The following is a 25,039-nucleotide window of genomic DNA, read 5'->3' on the forward strand; positions in this document are numbered from 1 at the left end:
CTGGATGAAGCATCGTCTCACGCGGTCTGCACATCCAGCACGAAGGCTGGTCCAACTGAGGCGCCAGGTGGAAATGGCATGGCAAGCCGTTCCACAGGACTACATCCAGCATCTCTACGATCGTCTCCATGGGAGAATAGCAGCCTGCATTGCTGCGAAAGGTGGATATACACTGTACTAGTGCCGACATTGTGCATGCTCTGTTGCCTGTGTCTGTGCCTGTGGTTCTGTCAGTGTGATCATGTGATGTATATGACCCCAGGAATGTGTCAATAAAGTTTCCCCTTCCTGGGACAATGAATTCACGGTGTTCTTATTTCAATTTCCAGGAGTGTATGTCAACTTACTGATTTCTCTCTCCCCAAAATGTGCTACGATTATAAGTGCAAATGTGGCTGAACTAAGTTGTTTTAGGAGTTCCAAAATGTGTTTTTCCAATTTAAATTCTCATCAGTATGGAAACCTAAGAAGTCTGAAGTTTCCACCCTATGTATTATTTCATCATCATTTGTTACACTTATCACTGGTGTAGTACCCCTGCAGATGCAGAACTGAATATGATGTGTCTTTGTGAAATTCAGGGTGAGACCTTCCACAGAAAACTAGTCAATGATACTTCTGAGAACACTGTTCACCCATTTCTTCCATTTCAGTATGTATACTGGGAGTGATTACAGTACTGGTGTCATCTGTAAAAAGAACTAATTCTGCTTGTTGTACATTAGACAGTAGATCATTTACATGAAAAATCCTACCGGTGCTATTTTGTTAGTTAATGCTTGTAAAATCTGGTGTGTGAATGGTGTGTAAATGGCATTCTCAGTAAAGCAACCCTTCTGAAACCCAAACTATGATTTGCTGAGGATGTTATTGTTGTCCGGGTGAGATACTAAACTAGAATCACCTTCTCAAAATGGCCGAAAATGATGTCAGCAGTTAAATAGGTCGGTAGTTGCTGACGTCTCTTATCACCTTTCTTAAAGAGGGTTTTAACAAAGGCATATTTTAGTCTCTCTGGAAAAATGCCTTGCGTTAGTGACGCATTACATAATTCGGACAATAAGGGATTATTCACCGAAAGGCCTCACTTTGATCGTGTCCGAATTGCAGAAACCGTTGTAAACAATTACTATGACCAAAACTCTATTCTCTACGTCCAATTGTCACCGGAAAAGTAAAACCACGAATCACGGAGAACTAATGCATGGTTAAAATATTCGAAACTGTCATCCAACTCCGCAACCACACCTTATTACGTCGTCCGAAATTCATTATTTTAGGAAAAACATCGGACTCTATGATACTACTAACATTCGTCCTAAGAATCTATCTCGGAAAGAGTTTCGCTCACTAGAATTATCAATGACTACGAATAAAGAGGATTAAATCTCACCGACGTATTTAGACTATCACAAGCCATGTATGCGTTCAACAGCAACACCTATAAACAGTGGAAAATTCCTTAACGACTCTAGTATAGGAAAGCAGCAAAGTGAAAGAGGTATACACGAACCTAGCTGAACGCAAGATAGCAACATAATTGAGCAAAAATACTCAAATTTTGTTTGGCAGTCAGTTTGTAAAAACAACAATCGTGGTCTACAATCTGAAGTCAAATCTAACTGGTATCTCGGGGTTAACAGGAAAATAGCTACCATCTCAAAACTAAGAACGATACATTTAGCGGATTAACACATATGTTCCCTATGTAATGTGACAGAGAGTGAAGAGCACTTATTTTTATGCAAAAGTGTGGGCAAAATACGTCATTGTGCAAGGCAAAAAATCGCGTGCATCAATAAAGCGTCTCTAAACGCCGTTAGGCTCAGCAGATTTATACAATCCGGGTCAAATGAAGAACGGGATACAACCCGTCGGCTTTGACCAATGACTTCATAGGTTACTCACAGATACTTTCGAGCCATAGATAATAAATCTGTTGTCTGCTGTGGATTAGCGCTACCATTGTAAATTGAAACAAATGAATGTGTTTTTAAAAGGCAACACTATACATCGTGTAAGATTTTTGTCGTTTGCATTAATTTAAATCATTTGTTCTTTCCAATTCAATCAATACTTATTTCCATTCTTAGTGAGTTAGAGATGTTGGATGAATAATTTTTCATTTAGAACAATTTTTACTTTTAAATCGCGTTTGTACGTATAGATTTATCTATTCCCATGAATGTGGAAGACTTAGAGGAGGCTTAGGGCTTAGACATAATGGCAATCATTCGATTTTAGCGAATGTCTGTTCTTCTTGCTCATTACGTTCGACGTCGTGAGTGTGGCGAACATAAGCGCCTGATAAATCTCGTCGTACTCACGATTTATTCATATGGAGATATGACAAGGATAGACTATGGCGTTCCATTAGACGAGGAACATGGTTGAGAAATCAAAGCTGGCCTTGAGGGATATAATAAAAAAATGGTTCAAATGGCCCTGAGCACTATGGGACTTAACTTCTGAGGTCACCAGTCCCCTAGAACTTAGAACTACTTAAACCTAACTAACCTAAGGACATCACACATATCCATGCCCGAGGCGTGCGTGTGTGTGTGTGTGTGTGTGTGTGTGTGTGTGTGTGTGGTTTTTTGGTTTTCGGGCGCTAAACAGCGTGGTCATCAGCGCCCAAACGCATAGAAACAGGAAGGCATGCGGTGAAGGGACGAAGACGGACAGCGAACAAGGAGACCGGCTAAAAGACACAGGCCTGACGCAGTTCCAAATCATCACATACAGACACAAAACAAGATGAAAAGAAACGAACTAAAAAAGGAAAGGAAACACAAGGAAAAGAGAACAGAAATCGAAGAGAAACAAGTAGGTAATCGTGACTGGCGGACCTCTTACCTAAACCCTGGGTGAGGCAGTCACCCAGCAGCCCTTTAAAATCATCTCCCTAAAATCCGAGGCAACAAATTGGACAGGACACAAAACCGTAAGACCTTAACCACAGTCGTTACGTCGTCTTGCAAAATAGAGGGCAAATCTGGTGGCAAGGAAACCATCGCCCTCTGGTCAGAGAATAAAGGACAGTCAAGTAAACTGTGGAGGACAGTAATCTGGACGCCACAAGCACTGCAGATTGGGGGGTCCTCCCGCCGGAGTAAAAAACCGTGCGTTAAGGGACTGTGCCCGATGCGGAGGCGAGTGAAGAGAACCTCATCCCGCCTGCATGACTGGTAGGACGTACGCCATCGCCGCGTGGTGGCCTTCACCAGACGCAGCTTATTATCACCGACTGCCAGCCACTCCTCTTCCCATTGACGCATAACACGAAAACGCAAAAGGGGGGGGGGTAACAGCATGGAGGGGGAGGCACATTCAACAACGTGAGGGAGGGAACATGCGTCTTTGGCAGCCACACCCGCCAGTTCGTTTCCCCTAATACTCACGTGCCCCGGCACCCAACAGAAAGAAACCTCCTTCCCCTGCCGTTGCAGTGTGCGTTTGTGTGTGTGTGTGTGTGTGTGTGTGTGTGTGTGTGTGTGTGTGTGTGTGTGTTGGGGCTGTGTGTTGGGCCTTATGGGCGCCCAACATCGAGGTCATCAGCGCCCTGACACACATTAAAAGGAGCGAAAGTGGACAGACCTAATAAAACTGAAAAACACACTCAAAGAAAGCAGAAAAAGAAGGAAAATACTACATAAGAAAGTAAAACCGAAGGAAAGGAAAAACATAGCAACAATAATGCCACACAAAATTGTCATTGGCTGGCCACTTACATAAAATATGGGCGAGCTTGTCACACAGTGAGCAAATTAAAATCCTCTCCCTAAAACCTTTGTAAAAACATTTGACATGGCACAGAACTTTAAAAATTTAACCACATTCGTCAGAGTGTTGCCTAAAAGAGATGGCAGGTCCGCTGGCAAGTCAGTCGCAGCCCGCTGGTCAGAAAATAAAACGCAATCCAATGAAACGTGGCGCACAGTGACCTGGACGCCACAAGCACCACAAATTGAAGGGTCCTCCCGCCGGAAAAGGAAGCCATGCGTCATAGGACTGTAACCTATCCGAAGCCGAGTGAGGAGAACCTCGTCCCGACGACGGGGCTGAAAGGAAGTACATCACACACTTGTTTTGGGCTTGACTATACGGAGCTTATTGTCAGTCACTGAAAGCCACTCATCCTCCCACCGACGCACGACTCGTGAGCTCAACAGCGAGGTGAGTGCGTGCAGGGCGTTAGCACACTGAGATATTTGTGGGGCGAGAAACGCCTCCTTGGCTGCGAGATCTGCCCTTTCATTCCCAGGAATGCCGACATGCCCCGGAACACAGCAGAAAGCCACCACCTTCCCCAAGGTGGAGGAGAGCAACCTGGATGGTCTGGACTATTTTATCTGCTACATAAAAACGTTGCAAAGAGTGAAGGGCACTTAGTAAATCGGTCCAGACAAGAAATTTATGACAGGAAGAATGTCTCACCTGCACCAGTCCTCGCAAGATAGCAGACAATTCTGCAACAAAGACAGTAAAAGTCTGAGTACGTGCTATGTGCCACACTGAAATGTGTGGAGGCAATATCATTTAAGAGGGAAAGGTTGAGCTGTGCCAACACTTGCTCACCGACAGTGCCACGGCCTTGTCGCCACCAAGCCGACCCACAAAGCGTTATGGGCGTTAAAATCGCCCAGTAACAGAAATGGTGACGGCAGTTGGGCTATCAGCGCAGCCAAGTTTGTGTGTGTGTGTGTGTGTGTGTGTGTGTGTGTGTGTGTGTGGTTTGAGATTTTCGGGCGCTAAACAGTGTGGTCATCAGCGCCCAAACGCTTTGAAACAGGAACACATGCGGTGAAGGGACGAAGACGGACAGTGAACAAGGAGAACGACTGAAAGACACAGGTTTGACGCAGTTCCAAATCCTCACATACAGAGGCAAAACAAGCGGAGAAGAAACGCACTAAAAAAGAAAAGGAAACACAAGGAAAAGAGAACAGAAATCGAAGTGAAAGCAGTAGGTAATCGTGACTGGCGGACCTCTTACCTAAACCTTGGGTGAGCCAGTCACACAGCAGCACATCAAAATCCTCTTCCTAAAACCCGAGGCAACAAATTGGACAGGACACAAAACCGTAAGACCTTAACCACAGTCGTTGCGTCGTCTTGCAAAATAGAGGGCAAATCCGGTCAGAGAATAAAGGACAGTCAAGTAAAATGTGGCGGACAGTAATCTGGACGCCACAAGCACTGCAGATGGGGGGGGGGGGGGGGGGGGGTCCTCCCGCCGGAGTAAAAAACCGTACGTTAAGGGACTGTGCCCAATGCGGAGGCGAGTCAGGAGAACCTCATCCCGCCTGCGTGACTGGTAGGACGTACGCCATGGCCGCGTGGTGGCCTTGACCAAACCCAGCTTATTTTCAACTGCCAGCCACTCCTCTTCCCATTGACGCATAACACGAAAACGCAAAACGGAGGTAACAGCATGGAGGGGAACGACGGCACATTCAACAACGTGAGGGAGGGATCATGCATCTTTGGCAGCCACACCCGCCAGTTCGTTTCCCCTACGTGCCCCGGCACCCAGCATAAAGAAACCTCCTGCCCCTGCCGTTGCAGGTGGAGTACGGCAACATGGATGTTCTGGACGATCGTATCCGATGGGTACAAGTGTTGCATGGTCTGAAGGGCACTCAGGGAGTCAGAACAGATGAGAAACTTAAGACTGGGAACACATCTCATCTGCTCCAATGCCCGCAAGATCGCAAACCATTCGGCATCAAAGATGGTAAATGTCGCAGGAAGCCGTAACTTGACGACTCGATCAGTGAAAATCACAACACAACCAACAGAGTCCCCCTGTTTAGAGCCATCCATAAATACTGGTACATGGTCGTGATGCTGGTTTAAAATATCGTAAAATAAGGAGGTAAAAACAAACGCAGGAGTGCAGCTCCTCCGGTACTCTGACAAGTCTAAAAGGGCGCTGGGCCTCTGGAGCAACCAGGGAGGCAGGCGGGTAAAACCCTGGAGTTGGGGTGCCACATGCTCCACACCAAGAGGCTCTAACAAATGCTTGGCACGAATCCCAAATGGTCTCGTTGCCCTAGGACGACTGGGAAAGAGACGTTCCATAGGCGGTCGGGCAACAGTAGGGTACGCAGGGGAGATAGGACAGGCAAGGAATTGACACACCCGTCGCACCATGAGGAGTTTCTGCCGGATCGCGAGCGGCGGTTCCCCTGCCTCAGCACACAGACTGGGGATGGGACTGGTACGGAAGGCACCAGTGGCCAGCCTGATACCCTCATGGTGTACTGCGTCAAGAATCCTCAGATACGAAGGCCTCGCTGACCCATACACGGTGCATCCATAGTCAAGACACGACCGGACGAAAGCCCTTTAAAACTGCAGCAGACGCGCCCGATCTGCTCCCCAGGACCGATGGCTCAGACACTTCAAAATATTCAGTGCCTTCAGGGACCGCACCTTGAGCTCTTTAAGGTGCGGCAACCACGACAACTTGGAATCAAAAGTGAGGCCCAGTAACCTCACAGTGTCTCTAAAAGTAAGAATGGTGTCCCTCAGACGCATTTCATGGGAGGTAAAAAGACGTCTAGAGCGATTAAAATGAACACACACACATTTGTCTGCAGAAAAGGTGAAACCCGTCTTTGCAGTCCATGCCTCTAATCGATTTATCGTAAGCTGCAGCTGCCAACTAGCAGTGACAAGACTGAAGGAAGAACAGAAAACAGCAAGGAGCACTGGACAGGAATCCGGATAGTGGACATGATACTGTTAATGGCGACGGCAAAGAGGGTGACACTTAGAACGATTCCCTGCGGAACACCATTCTCCTCCACGTACAAATCAGATAGCACATTACCAACCCGATATCGAAAGAGGCGGTGGGAAAGAAAGGACCGAATGAAGATGGGGAGATGGCCACGAAAGCCCCACTGATGGAGTTGATTCAGGATTAAGGCGGCGCCAAGTAGTGTCATACACCTAGACGATGCTGGTTACGTGGGAAGGCCTGCTGGATGGCCGCCTCAAGCAGGGTCAAGATGTCTATAGTTGAACGACATCTCCGAAAGCCACACTGAGAGTGGCTAAGGAGCTGCCTGGTCTCGAGCAGCCAAACCAGGCGCCGGTTGACCATGCGTTCCAATGTCTTCCCGACACAGCTCGTCAAAGCAATACTCCGATAACTACGGGGATGCATTTGCTCCGTCCTCGATTTGAGGAGGGGAATAAAAATCGCCTCCCTCCACGAGTCAGGGAACGTGCCATATGACCATATCATATTAAAACAGTTCAGGAGAACTTCCTTGGATGGCAGCAACAAGTGCTGCAGCATGCTGTACACGATGTGATCATGAGTGGGCGCAGTATCATGAGCCACAGACAGCGCCGAATACAGTTCCCACATTGTGAAGGGGCAGTTGTAGGGTTCAGAACTTGGTGACCGGAAGTTCAAGTGACCCCTCTCGATGGCAGTGCGGTAGCGGCAGCAATCTGGATCACAATTAATAGTGGCAGTAGATTCTGCAAAATGCATGGCCAGTGTCTGGGCAATGTCTCTCGGCGCCGTGAGTAGTCAACCCTGATGCAGCAATGCCGTGACAGGTAGTTGGCTGCGTTTCCCGGAAATTCTCCTGATGGCTTCCCATACTTTCATAGAAATAGTGGAGCGGGAGATGGAGTTCACGAACGATTCCCATGACCGTCGTTTGCTCTCTTAAATCACTCGCCGCACCTTGGCCCTTGCCACCCGAAAGACCGCAAGATTGTCAGCTGAGGGACGGCAGTTGAAGTGGCGCACAGCTACACGGCGGGCTTGGATGGCTGAGCGGCACTCAGTGGTCCACGAAGGGGCAGGAAGGCTCTTGGGATGACTTGAGGACGGTGGGATCGACAATTTAGCAGCATGGGAGATCACGGCAGTAACATGATCGACCCATTCATGGACGCTGGCACGGTGTTCCAAAGCAGTAAAATGGCTGAAAAGTATCCAGTCAACTCTGCAGAGGTGCCACCTGGGCGGCACTGGTAATGCCACAGCTTCATCCAGGAGGCGAGGCCAAAGGGGGAAGTGGTCACTAGAATGGAGGTCAGCGGCAACCTCCAACAGAGCAGAATCCGCGAATGCTGGAGAGCAAAAGGAAAGGTCAATAGCTAACGTTGACCCAGAAGCAGTACAGAAATGAGTGGGAGCACCAGAGTTGAGGATGCACAGTTCTTCAGACGTCATGAGGCTTTCCAGACCGCGACCCCTGGGGCAAGTAGTTGTCGAGCCCCATAAGACATTATGAGCACTGAAGTCCTCCAGAAGGAGAAATGGGCGCGGGAGTTGGCTAATAAGGTCTGTGAGAGCCGCAGTCTATTGCATCCTGAGGCGGTAAGTAAACGGAACAGATTGTGAGCCTCCGCCCCACAAGAAGGTCCACTGCAACTGCTTGCAAGCCCGTAACGAGAGGGATCTCAGATGAGTGGTGCATGTCTCGAACAAAACCGCAACATCACCCTTTGCCCTTTCCTCCATCAGATCATCGTTTCGATACACAGTATATCCCTGTAAAGAAGGAGCATCAGTGGCCCGAAAATGTGTCTCTTGGAGACATAAGCACAAGGGGCCCTCTCATACAAGGAGTTGTAATTCAGCCACATGCGTCCTGAACCTATTCAGATTCCACTGTAATATGGGAGCCAGTGATCAGGGTGGCTGAACTTTCACACTGCCTCTGTGCTTTGGAGGAGAGCCCATACTGGGGCGAGAAGATGGCCCCCCCATCGATGTCAATCAGCTCTGAAGGGAGATGTCAGACAGTACGATGGCATCGTCATCGGAACCAACCCTGATTAGTCTCCTCAGGTAGCAAAACATCCACCTTCGGTGTCTTTGTCTTGGGGGGCTTAGAATGCAGAACCTTGTCAACAGTTGGAGCTTTACTCGCCTGGGCAGAAGGCGCCATATGGGGAGGGGCAGCAAGTACCCCAATGTCAGCAACCTCGGCCTTGTTGTGGGCAGAGCTGCAGGTTGCAAAACAACCGCAGGAGCGCAAGTGCACTGGCAAACGCAGGTATTAGTGCTGACACTAGCAACCTCCGTTTGTGTAGAAACAGTGGCCAACTGTACGCTTTCTGCAGAGCAGAAACGAAAGATGTTGTAAACACAGGAGGCTGCATGGCCTTAAAGAGCTTCTTGGCCTCACCATAGGGGATGCGCTTAGATGTTTTGATCTCCTGTATCTTCCGTTCATCGAGATAGATGGGGCAGACCCGGCTCCAGACAGGGTGACTCCCAGAGCAATTCACGCACTTCACAGGCGATGAACAATCGGCTCCTTCATGGGCAGGCTGACCACATTTACCACAAGTGGCTATCCCACTGCACCCCAACGTAGTATGCCCAAAGCGCTGACATTTAAAACAGCGCATTAGGTTGGAGAAATATGGCCGTTCTGGCAAACGTAAGAAATCTGCTTTAACATGCTCAGGGAGTCTCGGGCAATTGAACGTGAGAGTAAACGAGTCGGATTTGACTAGGTCCCCATCGACTCGTTTCATAATATGCTGAACGTCAACAATACCTTCGTCAGCCCACTCAGATTACAACTCGTCTTTGGGGATATCCACCAATTCCCTACATGTCACAACACCCTTACTACAGTTCAAAGTGGAGTGGAGCTCGGTGTCGATAGCGTACTCTCCGAGACAGGTCGCTTTCCGAAGAGAAGAGACTTCGCAGATTTCAGTGTTCCTGCAATTCCCTCAAGACCTTTGTGGATGTGAAAGGGAGAAACCCTCTCAAAACTACCGTCCTTCCGTTTTACAATCAAAAACACATTCTGGTTATCAGCATGTGCTCTGTTACGACAGTCTGATAAATCTTTAGTAACACCAGGCGCTGGAGGACTCGCAGCACGAAGTCGCTTTTTCGATAGGGTGTGTTTTCCTACCAATGGCCCACCCAATCCACTGGTAGGGGGAAATGTAGAGGTCGAAGGGTCCTTGCGGTCCCACGAGCAGCTATGGAACTGAAGGTCCGCTTAGACAGAGCCCCACGTACCTCAGTAAGCCTTATACTACTGGAGTGCGGCAGGTGCCCCAGAGGTTGCCCGCTTGCGACTGTTCCACCCCAACAGCCATACATCTTATAGGCGCGCAGCACACCGTAAGATTGAGAGGTTTTTATAGAGGTTTACCTTCCTCGCAATCCAAGCGGTCGAGCAAAGATTACCATTCCCTGCAGCACACAACATTCCACCGCCGCGCCATAGAGTGGTCGCTGAAGCATGTCTGGGGGTTATGGTGACAGGAGACTGGCGGCGCTGACCAGTTTCCAGCTCAGGGCCCCGCAGTCGCCAAGCCCGTACTTAGCAAATGAATGCTGAGCCCCCAAAATTAAAGCAGCTATCAAGGAAGCCTTTTTAACGGCATTAATAAACGCATCACGAAAAATTGTCTCCTCTTTCACTTCAGTTAATAGGTTTAGGAAACTTTAGCAAGAAATCCCCGAAGAGAAATGAATAGCCTTCAGCATGAACTACAAATGTGACAGCCAGAATGGAACGCTGAACATTGGGAGAAGAAGGGAAATAGGTTCCTACTACAAGATATAGACGAGTGGAAATTAATTAAAGCTTTTTGCCCCCTTAAAATTACTCAAAATAGCGATATTAACGTCTATAGAAGTTTCATATAACGTACGTAGCTCTTGATCTAATGGTGAAGGCGAGAAACGTGATAAAGGAAGTTATGAAACCCTGGGTGGATAGGCAGAGATGCCTACGAGGAATCCTCAAAGCAGACGGCCAAAAGCGTCTGCAGCTCATTACAGTCAACAGCGCAATGAACACGGCCGTCAGTACTTATTAGACGTAACTACCAATGAAAATGTAAACAGGAAATGGTCACAATTTACCTATGTTCCTTTCGCAGATCATTTGATAATGTCAACTACGCAGAAAACTGCAGCTACTTTTTTTTTTTTTTTTTTTTTTTTTAAACATGTCTTACGCATACTATTTTGCGGGCTCAGCGGAACGTAAAAATTACGACAAACGTTACGAAAATTTCTCAAATACACAAAGTGCGAAGCAAAAGGTCGAGACTTGATGAATAATTTTCTTTTTGTTGCTGCACTCAAAAAGAATTCAGTTTTTGGTCTTCGTAACCAAAGTGTTGTGAATGTAAAAGTCCTTTTCGGAGATGTTCAGTCGCAGACAGACAACAAAAAGATTGACAAAATAGTAATCTTTAGGCCAACACACAAGGCCACAGTCCCTGACTGCATAGGCCAGTCTGATTGCTATTTTGAAGGACTAACAATGATTGATTGTTTCAATAATTATGTGACTGAATGTTATAAATAAATTTCTTGTAGGGTTTTAAAAAAATATGGTTAGCGCCACTGCCTCTACTTCGCGGAGTCCTGAGTTCGATTTCCGATCCCGTTAGAAATTTTCCACGCTCGGGGACTGGGTATTCGTTCATCTTATCATTTCATCTCATTTTCATCGACGCTTCGTCCCGAAGTAGCGACAAACATGTCGTACACCAGACTGCCAAACAAGTACGATTAATAATGACTAGAGACCGAATTATATGCATCTGCATGTTGCATAGTTGGCTCCTTTCCACCGGTTATGGCATATTTTAACTAAAAACTAATGACGATGCTTATTTTCGCTGTATGTTTACAGTTTTTCTGTCTCACAGGTCGACCGCGACCTAGAACTGCCTGCAGTCGCTAACCGAGAGGCCACTGCTTAGCGAAATCATTACAGCAGAGGAACAGGCAGACTGAATCCAATGCTCCTGCGCCCGCGCCGAACACAGCTGAACGTGTTTACGAATGTGTAGTGTATAACATTGTACGCGCCATGCCGTCCGAACAAAAAAACGTCGTTTCGCGGATAGTTCACCATCCTGAAAAATTTTCAAAAAAAAAATTGTTCAAATGGCTCTGAGCACTTTGAGACTTAACATCTATGGTCATCAGTCCCCTAGAACTTAGAACTACTTAAACCTAACTAACCTATAGGACATCACACAACACCCAGCCATCACGAGGTAGAGAAAATCCCTGACCCCGCCGGGAATCGAACCCGGGCGTGAAAAGCGAGAACGCTACCGCACGACCACGAGATGCGGGCGGAACATTTTCATATGACGGAATTGTTTTATATTGTCGAGTTTGCGAGAAAAAAGTTTTGTTCAAAAAAATGTTTCAAACAGGCCAGTATGTAAAGATAAGTCTTCATATCGAAGGAATGCAGGGGAAAGGACCACGACAACAACAAAAAATGTTCAAATGTGTGTGAAATCTCATGGGACTTAACTGCTAAGGTCATCAGTCCCTAAGCGTACACACTACTTAATCTAAATTATCCTAAGAACAAACACACACACTCATGCCCGAAGGCGGACTCGAACCTCCGCCGGGACCAGCCGCACAGTCTATGACTGCAGCGGTAGACTGCTCGGCTATCCCGCGCGGCCCTCGACTACTTCTGATAACAGCAAGTGCAGTGGCAGAGATTTGTTCAAAGGTAACCAAAAAACTTGGTTTAACATGTATCTGTATGAAGCATTCATTGCAAGCAATATTCCTCTTCACAAACTTACAACCCCTACCCTCAAAGGCTGCCTGCAGAAATATTGCAAAAATCAAAATATACCAGCTGAATCAACACTGCGTAAAAGTTACATACCGACAATTTACGTAAATATTCTGGAAGAACTATACAATCTACTCGAGGACACCATTATCTAGATTTCAGTTGACGAAACTACACACTTGTGGCCGTTACATTGCAAATTTAATTGTTGGTGCTTTAAAAGAAGAGCCTTCTTCCCATTTAGCGGACTGATAAGAACTTGAAAAAGTAAATCATTCTACGATCGCTAGATTTGTGAATAAGGGTATTAGAGAAATATTTCCAGAATCGTCTGCAGATAAAAGTGTTTGTGTTTATTTCAGGTGCTGCTCTCTATATGACCAAAGAAGGAAAAGCCCTCCGAGCATTGTATTCCAATTTGATTCATGTGGCGTGCTTTGAACATGAAGTAAATCACATTGCTGTAGACGTACGTTCCACGTTTGTGAATGTAAAGAAACTGATTTCATCCACAAAGAATGTATTTCTAAAGGCTCCTTCTCGCTTCAAGACCTACAAAGAAAAACTACTAACGTGCCTTCACCTCCCGAATCAGTGGTAACTCATTGGAGTACCTGCGTCGAAGCTGTGTTCTTTTACAATGAACATTTCGAGGCCATTTAGAGGGGTAGTAAGAAGGCGGAGGCTTTGGTGGTTCGCCAGTGCAAGAAAGATCTTAATGATTCCGGTATTAAAAAAGATTGCTGTGATTAGCACTCATTTTTGCCACATACCTGCAAGTATTAAAAAGCTTGAAACTCAAGGTTTGACGTTGAATGAATCTGTTCAGATAACGAATAAAATTATTCTAGTGAACTTCTCATTGCCAGAGGTATTCCCAAATAACTTAAAAAGTTTGAAAACATTTCAAACGATAACCCAGGCTTCGGACGCTCTTGTCAAATTGATAGTTTTATTAATGGGATAAGTGAACTTTTACCAGAAACAGTTAAGTGATAACATAACACCCACATTAAAATACTACCCAGTTATGTCAGTTGATGTAGAACGGTTCTTTTCTGCTTATAAAAATGTTTTGAGTGATCGAAGACACAATCTTACTACCGAACATTTGGAACAGTACTTAGTCGTTTATGTAAATCTGTAAATGATGCTTTGGTCCAATAGTATTAATTAAAAGTTAATGCTGGTAAAAAAAATTCACGATTGTATGTTGATTTTTACATAAAATATCACGGACTTTTTGATCGTGCCCCTCTGCGTGCGAATCACTCGCGTGCTTCAGCTTGTTGCCGACAACAATAGCAAAGAAGGAACAATGCTTGAAACGAGGTATGCGTCCCCATTTTGCAAATTTTTAGAAAATAATCCCAGAAATGACCATTTCCTAACCTCCACCAAAAAGCATTCAGAAAATGACATCATCGTTCGAAATATACCGATTTTTCACGTGGGCGGCGCTCTTCCTCGTAATGGACAAGCTTAGATTCGAGTTTTGAGATGTAACGCACGAAGTCTACCATGCTTTTTTATTATTTGATCATGCACTTTTCGATACTTAGAATGCATTTTAAGCATTTTTCATGCAATTTGCACGCATATTTTAAGGTTTTGGTGATGCATATAGTATGGTCTCTAGTTGACATGCGATCATTTCATTTTCATATAACCACAATAGTGGAAACATTTGCAACAACTTACAAAAATCGGAATCCTAATCTTTCGCCGTAAGAAGCAACTGGTAAACAGTATGTTTTACAAACAGTGAAAGAATTCCGTAACAGACAAACTGGAAGCGTGCCTTCACTGACAATTCCACACTTCCAGCTCGCAGTATTAACAAAATAACAGCTTGAACAACTGCAACAGCAGCCATTAATCACAAACAAAACTTTGAAACATAATGACCAAAAAAATGGAAAATAACTTTATTATTATTACACCAAAATCTGATGAAGATCTACTAATACTATACTACTACAGACTTAAAAGACCGGAAATAGTTATTATACACCGACAGAATTCCAGAAAGATTCCGTGTCTAGCTATATCCATCAAAATTATACCAAAGATCCAATCCTACATAAAAGTGTGCCACTGGTCCATTATGCCTATGTTACGTCGCTTTTTACATTTAACAGCCAGCACACCATAAAAATAGCTAAGCCACAACAGTAAACTGACTGGCCATCAAGTAGCGCAAATTGGAAGAAGTAACAAGAAGCTGCTGCAGAATAGAATATATAGCTTATATTATTTCTTAAAAAATTATCCAACATTAAAGACAACATTACGTTTTAACACACAACTTGAAAAGGTTTTCAGGTGCTTATCAGAAGCTCGCCCACAGGAAAGGCGCACATAAAAATTATAGAAACAGTGCGTTTGATAAGCACAAAAACTGAAATCACTAATCGCATGAATCGGAATTCGAATCCTCGTCCACCGAAATTTCTTACGCAGAACTAAAATCAAGCAAAGCAGAATCAGAATCTGCACAACAGAACAATGGAAAAAAAAGTTCACCAGATATCGCTACTTCAAAATATACAGGGAGACTTTCCCAACAAACACGCACCGCAAATTAAAAACCACTGTTACGACATACCACGAATGAATGAGGAAAACATTACGATGATAAATTAACAAATTTGAATTTACAAATACGCCTCGGCGACAATAACACGACAAACGAACAGCACAACGTCAACTCGACACAAAGAACTTCTACAATCAATCGCAACGTATACTCTCACAGCATTATTACCATTTGACAACTAGAGCGACACTAGCGCACCCAGCGGAGCGAACGGAACTGTCTATTAAGATCTTTGGCCGCAGATGAACTCTGTAAGACACATGTTACTTCTTATTGCTTTTTTAAGTAATACGAAACAGTATACTTTTAATACCTAAGCCATAGCAAAATATTAAGAACCACAATTAATTGTAAAATAAACATAAAGAGAGCAAAAACACGAGAATGAATTGACGGATCTAGTTGCACCCTAAACGGCAAAGAAAGAGAATATAAACCCAGTATTTCACTCATTTTAGTTTTATGCTTTCTTCTTTTTTTCATTTACTGTGGTTGAAGGTTTGTTACTTCCTGGTTTCTTTGGGGAGAAGTATTTTTGATGTTTCAGTATTTTTTGAGTAAAATAGAGGAGCGAGGCGTTAGCTTCTTGAGTCTTGTGCGTGAGATTTTGTGTGTTCGCTTCTTTGCTTTTTTTGTGTTTTTTATTTCACAATTTTGAGAGCGGGCAGGGCATGTGGGTTGGAAAGAACCTGATTTGGGTGGTACGTCTTTCGTGCCTGGCATTTAGTGTTGCTTATTATATATTTCATACATCATTTTGGTTTTTGCTTGTTTTGTTATAGTTTCAACTATTAGCATTCTTACTGCGTGTTCTGTCCTTAGTTTGTTCTTCTGGTCAGCCATGATCTTTCACTTCTCTCCAACTTTATATGTGGTAACTTTCTGTATAATCATCTTCTTTTTCCCATTTCGAAGTTTTTCCAATACCTGTGCCACTTGTACTTTCATTTATGAGGTACAAATTCCAAGGTGTATCATGTTCCGGGATGCTGTAGGCGATATGAGATATGGGTATTAGAGTTACCGATTCCAATGTTTATCATTTTTGGAAATGTTTTCTATACTACTTTGGACAATAACATTTTTGGAAATGGGTTAGTAGATTTGTCCTATAAAGGTAAATTGTACATGTCGATTCCAAAGTATGCAAGTAGTGCGTTTTTGCTACTTGTGTTCCCAGTGGTTTTTTCCTACATTTCCATTGCTTTTTTTCTTCTCTCATTTCTGCAACAAGTAAACAATTTATTTATTGCAATAGTACAAAAAGTAACAGCAAAACTACAAAACCTGCAACATACCACTGCACATACGTACTGTAAAAACGGCGAAAAATGATGATTTTTTGACGCAGTAGCTAGAACTGACCTACATACAGGGTGTTTCAAAAATGACCGATATATTTGAAACGGCAATAAAAACTAAACGAGCAGCGATAAAATACACCATTTGTTGCAATATGCTTGGGACAACAGTACATTTTCAGGCGGACAAACTTTCGAAATTACAGTAGTTACAATTTTCAACAACAGATGGCGCTGCAAGTGATGTGAAAGATATAGAAGACAATGCAGTATGTGGGTGAGCCATTCTGTACGTCGTCTTTCTGCTGTAAGAGTGTGCTGTTCACAACGTGCAAGTGTGCTGTGGACAACATGGTTTATTCCTTAGAACAGAGGATTTTTCTGGTGTTGGAATTCCACCGCCTAGAACACAGTGTTGTTGCAACAAGACGAAGTTTTCAATGGAGGTTTAATGTAACCAAAGGACCGAAAAGCGATACAATAAAGGACCTGTTTGAAAAATTTCAACGGACTGGGAACGTGATGGATGAACGTGCTGGAAAGGTAGGGCGACCGCGTACGGCAACCACAGAGGGCAACGCGCAGCTAGTGCAGCAGGTGATCCAACAGCGGCCTCGGGTTTCCATTCGCCATGTTGCAGCTGCGGTCCAAATGACCCCAACGTCCACGTATCGTCTCATGCGCCAAAGTTTACACCTCTATCATACAAAATTCAAATGCGGCAACCCCTCAGAGCCGCTACCATTGCTGCACGAGAGACATTCGCTAACGATATAGTGCACAGGATTGGTGACGGCGATATGCATGTGGGCAGCATTTGGTTTACTGACGAAGCTTATTTTTACCTGGACGGCTTCGTCAATAAACAGAACTGGCGCATATGGGGAACCGAAAAACCCCATGTTGCAGTCCCATCGTCCCTGAATCCTCAAAAAGTACTGGTCTGGGCTGCCATTTCTTCCAAAGGAATCATTGGCCCATTTTTCAGATCCGAAACGATTACTGCATCACGCTATCTGGACATTCTTCGTGAATCTGTGGCGGTACAAACTGCCTTAGACGACAATGCGAACACCTCGTGGTTTATGCAAGATGGTGCCCGGCCACATCGCACGGCCGACGTCTTTAATTTCCTGAATGAATATTTCGATGATCGTGTGATTGCTTTGGGCTATCCGAAACGTACAGGAGGCGGCGTGGATTGGCCTCCCTATTCGCCAGACATGAACCCCTGTGACTTCTTTCTGTGGGGACACTTGAAAGACCAGGTGTACCGCCAGAATCCAGAAACAATTGAACAGCTGAAGCAGTACATCTCATCTGCATGTGAAGCCATTCCGCCAGACACGTTGTCAAAGGTTTCGGGTAATTTCATTCAGAGACTACGCCATATTATTGCTACGCATGGTGGATACGTGGAAAATACCGTACTACAGAGTTTCCCAGATCGCAGCGCCATCTGTTGTTGACAATTGTAACAACTGTAATTTCGAAAGTTTGTCTGCCTGAAAATGTACTGTTGTCCCAAGCATATTGCAACAAACGGTGTATTTCTATCGCTGCTCGTTTAGTTTGTATTGCCGTTTCAAATATACCGGTCATTTTTGAAACACCTTGTATATTCATAATTTGCCATGGAATGGTTGGAATCGATAAACAGATATTAGTTACGTAGGTCAATTCTAGTTACCGATTCAATGGCTCATTCCAGGTTCCATTATGTTTTCCCAGCCGGTGGGTCACTGAAACGTAATAGGATGATTGCATTAGTAATTACTCTCTAAACTACAACGAGACAATAACAAATATTGCAATCGGTAACTAGAGTTTAGCGATACAGGATGACGAAAAAATAACCGTTTGAAACTGATTTGGCACATCGGACATACAAGGATCAGCAGTCACGTAGGGGTTGCCAACGCCACGAGAGAGCGCTACCGTCACGTTTGGGCTGGCATCGCCGGCGACTGTTTAACTGGGCCGTACATTCTCCCGGACCGACTTGGTGGACGCAAGTATCTCGTATCAGTGTGCGATTTGGAGGGGGGGGATGGGGGGATTTCCCCCCCTCTGCACCAGACCATCCCCTCCTCTGGTTTTAGTTTATGCATCCCAACCTGGGATGTTTATTTCTCACGCACTGGAGTAAAATTTTACATATAATTTAAATTTGTGGAGCCGAACACTGAATGTTTACTATTCATACTATTAATATGTTTGCTTATTAATTTTGAAAAAGTGTTATGTAGTGGTTAAGCATTTCAAAACATTTAGAATTAAATGACGAGACGACGCACGCCACATTTCCGTAGCATGCCACAATGTTGCAAGACGTCGCCCCAGCGTTAACGAGGCTTTAGAGCCAGGTCTGTATTGTATGGTGGATGTGATGTGTTACGTACGAAACTAAAACCTGCAATCAGATCCAAATGTCGTGGAAAACTGTGAAGAGGTGTCACCCTGCAGCAAGACAACGCTCGCCCACATTCTGCCAAACGGACAGCCGACGGAATAAAGGATTCGAGGTGCTGAACATCCACCTTACAGTCCAGACCTAGATCCAAGCGATTTTCACATGTTTGGACCCTTAACGGAAGCACTACAGGGTAGAAAATTTCAAAGTGATGAAGACGTCATTGCTGCAGTACAAAATTGGTTACAGATGCAACAGATAAACGTATTTTCTGATGAAATAAAAAATACCGTAAAACGTCGGGAAAACTGCATTGAAGTCCAGGGAAGCTACGTAGATAAATAACGCATGTTTCAGTTTCCTATCATCAGAATAAGTACAGCTTTTCACAAATGTGTCTTTACTTTTTGAATTCCCCTCGTATACCTGTACGTAGATGATTTTGTAAATAAGCTTTACTTATAATGTACTTTTAAAGATATAATAAGGAATGGCTATCTGATAGTGCATACGCGTGACTAGTGAGTTTCGGCATTAAGATCTATTTATAAATAACTGTTTTACCATGGGTAGCGCCACGGTCCAAGCTAGTAACATACTAACCCCCTAAGACATCCCCCCTACTGGTGTAAGCACAAATCGCACACTGTCTCGTATTCCTGCGAGATGTTCTGCCGGACATGCTGAATGACGTCCCCATGTCTCTTCATCACCGCACTCGAGTTTAGCACGACAGAGATCCCTCGCATTTAGGCAGACAGGTGAGGGCACATCTGTAGGCAAACTTTCCGGGCCGCTGCATTGATCGCGGCTGGCCACCACGATCACCCGATCTGTCCCCAATCGACGTCTACCTGAGGGGAGGTACGTATGAACCACCTGTTACATCTAGGGGATCTAGTGGGCAGCATTGTTGCGGCATCTTAGAGGTACACCAGATATGTTTGAGAGGGTGCACCGTTCAATGCAGCGTCGAACGTAGGCGTGTCTCGATGAATGTGGACAAAAGTTTGAACATCTCCAGTAGTGGGCGCCCATTTCCAGCATTTAGTAGCCTCGCTTGGCATTTGGGACCCCCAGTTCTTGTGTGATCACTGATCCTTCTTGTATGCCCGGTGCGCCATTTCAATTCGTAAATGTTTTTGAATCATCCTGTATAGGTTAATTATTATCACAGATTTCAACTATTGCACCGTTCGTTATTCAGACCTTTCTTGTAGTAAAAGCATGCATTAGAGTGTTACAAGATTTCTAAATTTAGTATTACCCTCTTAACTTCTATGAAAAAGGAAAACAGCTCGATAGCGGTACCTACAATATTTGTCACGTTTTCGCAGTAATTCAGAGATCAGAAGAAATGTAGCCCCCCATGAACCATAAACCTTGCCGAGGGTGGGGAGGCTTGCGTGCTTCAGAGATACAGATAGCCGTACCGCAGACAAACATATGGTTGCTGAAGAGCGTCAGCAGCCTTTTCAGTAGTTGCAGGGGCAACAGTCTGGATGATTGAGTGTGCTGGCCTTGTAACACTAACCAAAAGGGCCTTGCTGTGCTGGTACTGCGAACGGTTGAAAGCACGGGGAAACTACGGCCGTAATTTTTCCCGAGGGCATGCTGCTTTACTGTATGGATAAATGATGATGTCGTCCTCTTGGGTAAAATATTCCGGAGGTAAAATAGTCCCCCATTCGGATCTCCGGGCGGGGTCTACTCAAGAGGACGTCGTTATCAGGAGAAAGAAAACTGGCGTTCTACGGATCGGAGCGTGGAATGTCAGATCCCTTAATCGGGCAGGTAGATTAGAAAATTTAAAAAAGGAAATGGATAGGTTAAAGTTAGATATAGTGGGAAGTTCGGTGGCAGGAGGAACAAGACTTTTGGCCCGGTGAATACATGGTTATAAATACAAAATCAAATAGGGGTAATGCAGGAGTAGGTTTAATAATGAATAAAAAAATAGGAGTTCGGGTAAGCTACTACAAACAACATAGTGAACGCATTATGTGGCCAAGACAGACACGAAGCCCACGCCTACGACGGTAATGCAAGTCTATATGCCAACTAGCTCTGCAGATGACAAAGAGATTGAAGAAATGTATGATGAGATAAAAGACATCATTCAGGTAGTGAAGGGAGACGAAAATTTAATAGTCATGGGTGACTGGTATTCGATAGTAGGAAAAGGAAGAGAAGGAAACGTAGTAGGTGAATATGGGTTGGGGGGAAGAAATGAAAGATGAAGCCGCCTGGTAGAATTTTGCACAAAGCATAACTTAATCATAGCTAACACTTGGTTCAAGAATCATAAAAGAAGGTTGTATACATGGAAGAAGCCTGGAGATACTGACAGGTTTCAGATAGATTATATAATGGTAAGACAGAGAGAAACCAGATTTTAAATTGTAGGAAATTTCCAGGGGCAGATGTTCACTCTGACCACAATCTATTGGTTACGAGTTGTAGACAAAAACTGAAGAAACTGCAAAAAGGTGGGAATTCAAGGAGATGGGACCTGGATAAACTGACTAAACCAGAAGGTGTACAGAGTTTCAGGGAGAGCATAAGGGAACAATTGACAGGAATGGGGGAAAGAATTACAGTAGAAGAAGAATGGGTAGCTTTGAGGGATGAAGTAGTGAAGGCAGCAGAGGATCAAATAAGTAAAAAGTAAAAAGACGAGGGCTAGTAGAAATCCTTTCGTGACAGAAGAAATACTGAATTTAAATGATGAAACTGCAGTAAATGAAGCAGGCAAAAAGAAATATAAACGTCTCAAAAATGAGATCGACAGGAAGTGCAAAATGGCTAAGCAGGCATGGCTAGATGGTGGTGGTGGTGGTTAGTGTTTAACGTCCCGTCGACAACGAGGTCATATGTAAGGATGTAGAGGCTTATCTCTCTAGGGGTAAGATAGATACTGCCTACAGGAAAATTAGAGAGACCTTTGGAGAAAAGAGAACCACTTGTATGAATATCAGATGGAAACCCCGTTATAAGTAAAGAAGGGAAAGCAGAAAGGTAGAAGGAGTATATAGATGGTCTATACAAGGGCGATGTTCTTGAGGACAGAATTATAGAAATGGAAGACACTGTAAATGAAGATGAAATGGGAGATACGGTACCGCGTGAAGAGGTGGACAGAGCACTGAAAGACCTGAGTCGAAACAAGGCCCCAGGAGTAGACAACATTCCATTAGAACTACTGACAGCCTTGGGAGAGCCACTGCTGACAAAACTCTACCACCTGGTGAGCAAAATGTATGAGTCAGGCGAAATACCCTCAGACTTCAAGAAGAATATAATAATTCCAATCCCAAAGAAATCAGGTGTTGACAGATGCAAAAACTACCAAACTATCAGTTGAATAAGTCACAGCTGCAAAATAATAAAGCGAATTCTTTACAGACGAATGGAAAAACGGGTAGAAGCCGACCTCGGGGAAGATCAGTTTGGATTTCGTAGAAATGTTGGAACACGTCAGGCAACACTGACCTTACGACTTATCTTAGAAGAAAGATTAAAGACAGGCAGACCAACGTTTCTAGCATTTGTAGACTTAGAGAAATCTTTTGACAATGTTGACTGGAATACTCTCTTTCAAATTCTGAAGATGGCATGGGTAAAATACAGGGAGTGAAAGGTTATTTACAATTTGTACAGAAACCAGATGGCAGTTATAAGAGTCGAGGAACACGAAAGGGAAGCAGTGGTTGGAAAGTGAGTGAGACAGAGTTGTAGCCTATGCCCGATGTTATTGAATCTGTAGGAAATGAGACACTTAAAGTAAAGGAGTTTTGCTATTAGGGGAGCAAAATAACTGATGATGGTCGAAGTAGACAGGATATAAAATGTAGACTGGCAATGGCAAGGAAAGCGTTTCTGAAGAAGAAAAATTTGTTAACATCGAGTATAGATTTAAGTGTCAGGAAGTCGTTTCTGAAAGTATTTGTATAGAGTGTAGCCATGTATGGAAGTGAAACATGGACAATAAACAGTTTGGACAAGAAGAGAATAGAAGCTTTCGAAATGTGGTGCTGCAGAAGAATGCTGAAGATTAGATGGGTAGATCACATAACTAATGAGAAGGTATTGAATAGGATTGGGGAGAAGAGGATTTTGTGGCACAACTTGACTAGAAGCTGGGATCGGTTGGTAGGACATGTTCTGAGGCATCAAGGGATCACCAATTTAGTATTGGAGGGCAGCGTTGAAGGTAAAAATCGTAGAGGGAGACCAAGAGATGAATACACTAAGCAGATTCTGAAGGATGTAGGCTGCAGTAGGTACTGGGAGATGAAGAAACTTGCACAGGATAGAGTAGCATGGAGAGCTGCATCAAACCAGTCTCAGGACTGAAGACGACAACAACAACAACAACAAGAAATTTAGATATCCTACAAAAAGTTAGCCCACAGATTTTCTGCAAAAACTTTCAAAATTATGCACCATCGACTAAATGGAATCAGTAATTAGAACTGATCTCCTATATACACCAATTCTAGCCACCGATTCCAACCATTCTATGATTCGTAATTTTGCGAACGGTTTTTCAGCAGTTTTGTAATAGGATTACTGCGCTTCTAATGGCTCCCTTTGCGAAAAGGTTACTAATATTGGAATCGGTAAGTCGAACTGACGTTCATTACAAATGCGAAATCCTATTATATTTCACAAATCATTTACTATGAACCATGGAACGATAGTAATCGGTAACCAGGATTAACCTATATACATTAATTCCAATTATCAATTCCTATTTTTGTTACTTTTAGTCAATTTTCGTTACTTGTGTACTTGCTTTTATTTTCGGGTTTAGTGTGTTTCTGTCTCCACATTTCATCCTATTGTTTCGAGGGGTGTTATGAATACTTCATTCTACTATTTGCACAAACAAGTGTAAGTGAGTGCACTACAAACAGCCCATTTTCTCAAGATTGGAGATAGATACAGATCTCATCTCAAGTTCAAAGAATAAAGCACGCAGCAATGTATGGCGTTACCTATACCAAATGGAAACTCAGAACAACTTCTACTTTTCATTTCAAACTATTCTAATTTAATGTAGTAGCTTACTTAATGTCGAAATATCACAGTAAATATGGCCATTAACAAAATGATAGATAGTTCATCATGAAGCTTATGAGTGAGGCTATGAGGTGCGACAGAATCATTTTTAGCAGGTATTTTCTTTAAAATCATTTGAGAGATATTGCTACCAGTTTGTGCACATCTCTGCTCCTGCAGTGTAGCTTTGGCCTTGTCAAAGTGTGCAGAGAATGTTTCGTTCATAAGGAATAAAGTACACAGTCAGTAGGTGACAACAAATTGAGGGAGTCGCTCCCTCGGACTTGCCCGGTGGTGAGATTGGGAAGGCATTTCGGGTGCATGATGGACCAAGTTATATTGTGCGAGCTCTGCAACACGAGAACTACGAGCTCTGCAACGTGGGAACTACACACATCAGCAAAAGCTTTGCATCATACCTTTATTTCGAAATTCATGGCACAGAAAACAAAAACTGGCTGATATGCAAGATCTCTAGATCACGAAATTTAAAAAAAAACTTTTATGCAACTACAAAATCGTCTGTTTCCCATGGGGGAGGGGAGGAGGGGGGGGGGGGCGGGCGGAAGCGCACTCCTGACCAACGTCACAACGTCAGTTTGTGGTGGAACGTCCCCATGCATCGATGCAGGCTTGAATTCGTCCTGGCATACCATCGATAAGATCATCGAGCCAGTTCTTGTCCAAATCGTCACACTCTTCCAAGGCGATTCTGTATAAGTGGTACAGGGTCATTGCCAATGTCCCAAAACAGCTCAATCGATCACATACATGTTAGATTGTGTTTATATCAGGCAAACAGGCACGCCATTCCATTCTGATGATCCTAGTACGCTGAAAGAATTTATTTACGAGAACAGTATGATGAAATTTTCATCAAAATGTTGGCGATATCTGCCACTATTGGTTAGATCTCGACTCTGTACATTAGAACAGTGGGATTGTCCCCAAGAACCACAGAAGGTGTACGGTGGCCCCATATAATGTCGCTGCAGAACGTTTTGGGGGGGGGGGGGGGCAATTGTTGGAGGTGTTCGATGTTTCTGGGTTGTCTCCAAACATATTGTCTGCGATTATCAGGGTG

General features: G+C 44.1%; 1 protein-coding gene across 2 annotated transcripts in view; it reads right to left on the bottom strand.

The window, feature by feature from the left end:
* The window catches only part of LOC126285297 (synaptotagmin-5-like), a 222,402-nt gene that overhangs the window by 157,153 nt on the left and 40,210 nt on the right, over window positions 1-25,039 (bottom strand). Inside the window, exon 1 of one of the 2 annotated variants that reach the window (XM_049984587.1) lies at window positions 18,169-18,187. The exons of the other annotated variant lie outside the window; for it this stretch is intronic. The gene's annotated coding sequence lies outside the window, so the exon portion shown is untranslated. Of the gene's footprint in view, window positions 1-18,168; window positions 18,188-25,039 lie in introns of those variants that run through there. 2 annotated transcript variants of the gene reach the window in all.

This window comes from Schistocerca gregaria, chromosome 8 (genome assembly GCF_023897955.1).
Source record: "Schistocerca gregaria isolate iqSchGreg1 chromosome 8, iqSchGreg1.2, whole genome shotgun sequence".
NCBI classification, from domain to species: Eukaryota; Metazoa; Arthropoda; class Insecta; order Orthoptera; family Acrididae; genus Schistocerca; species Schistocerca gregaria.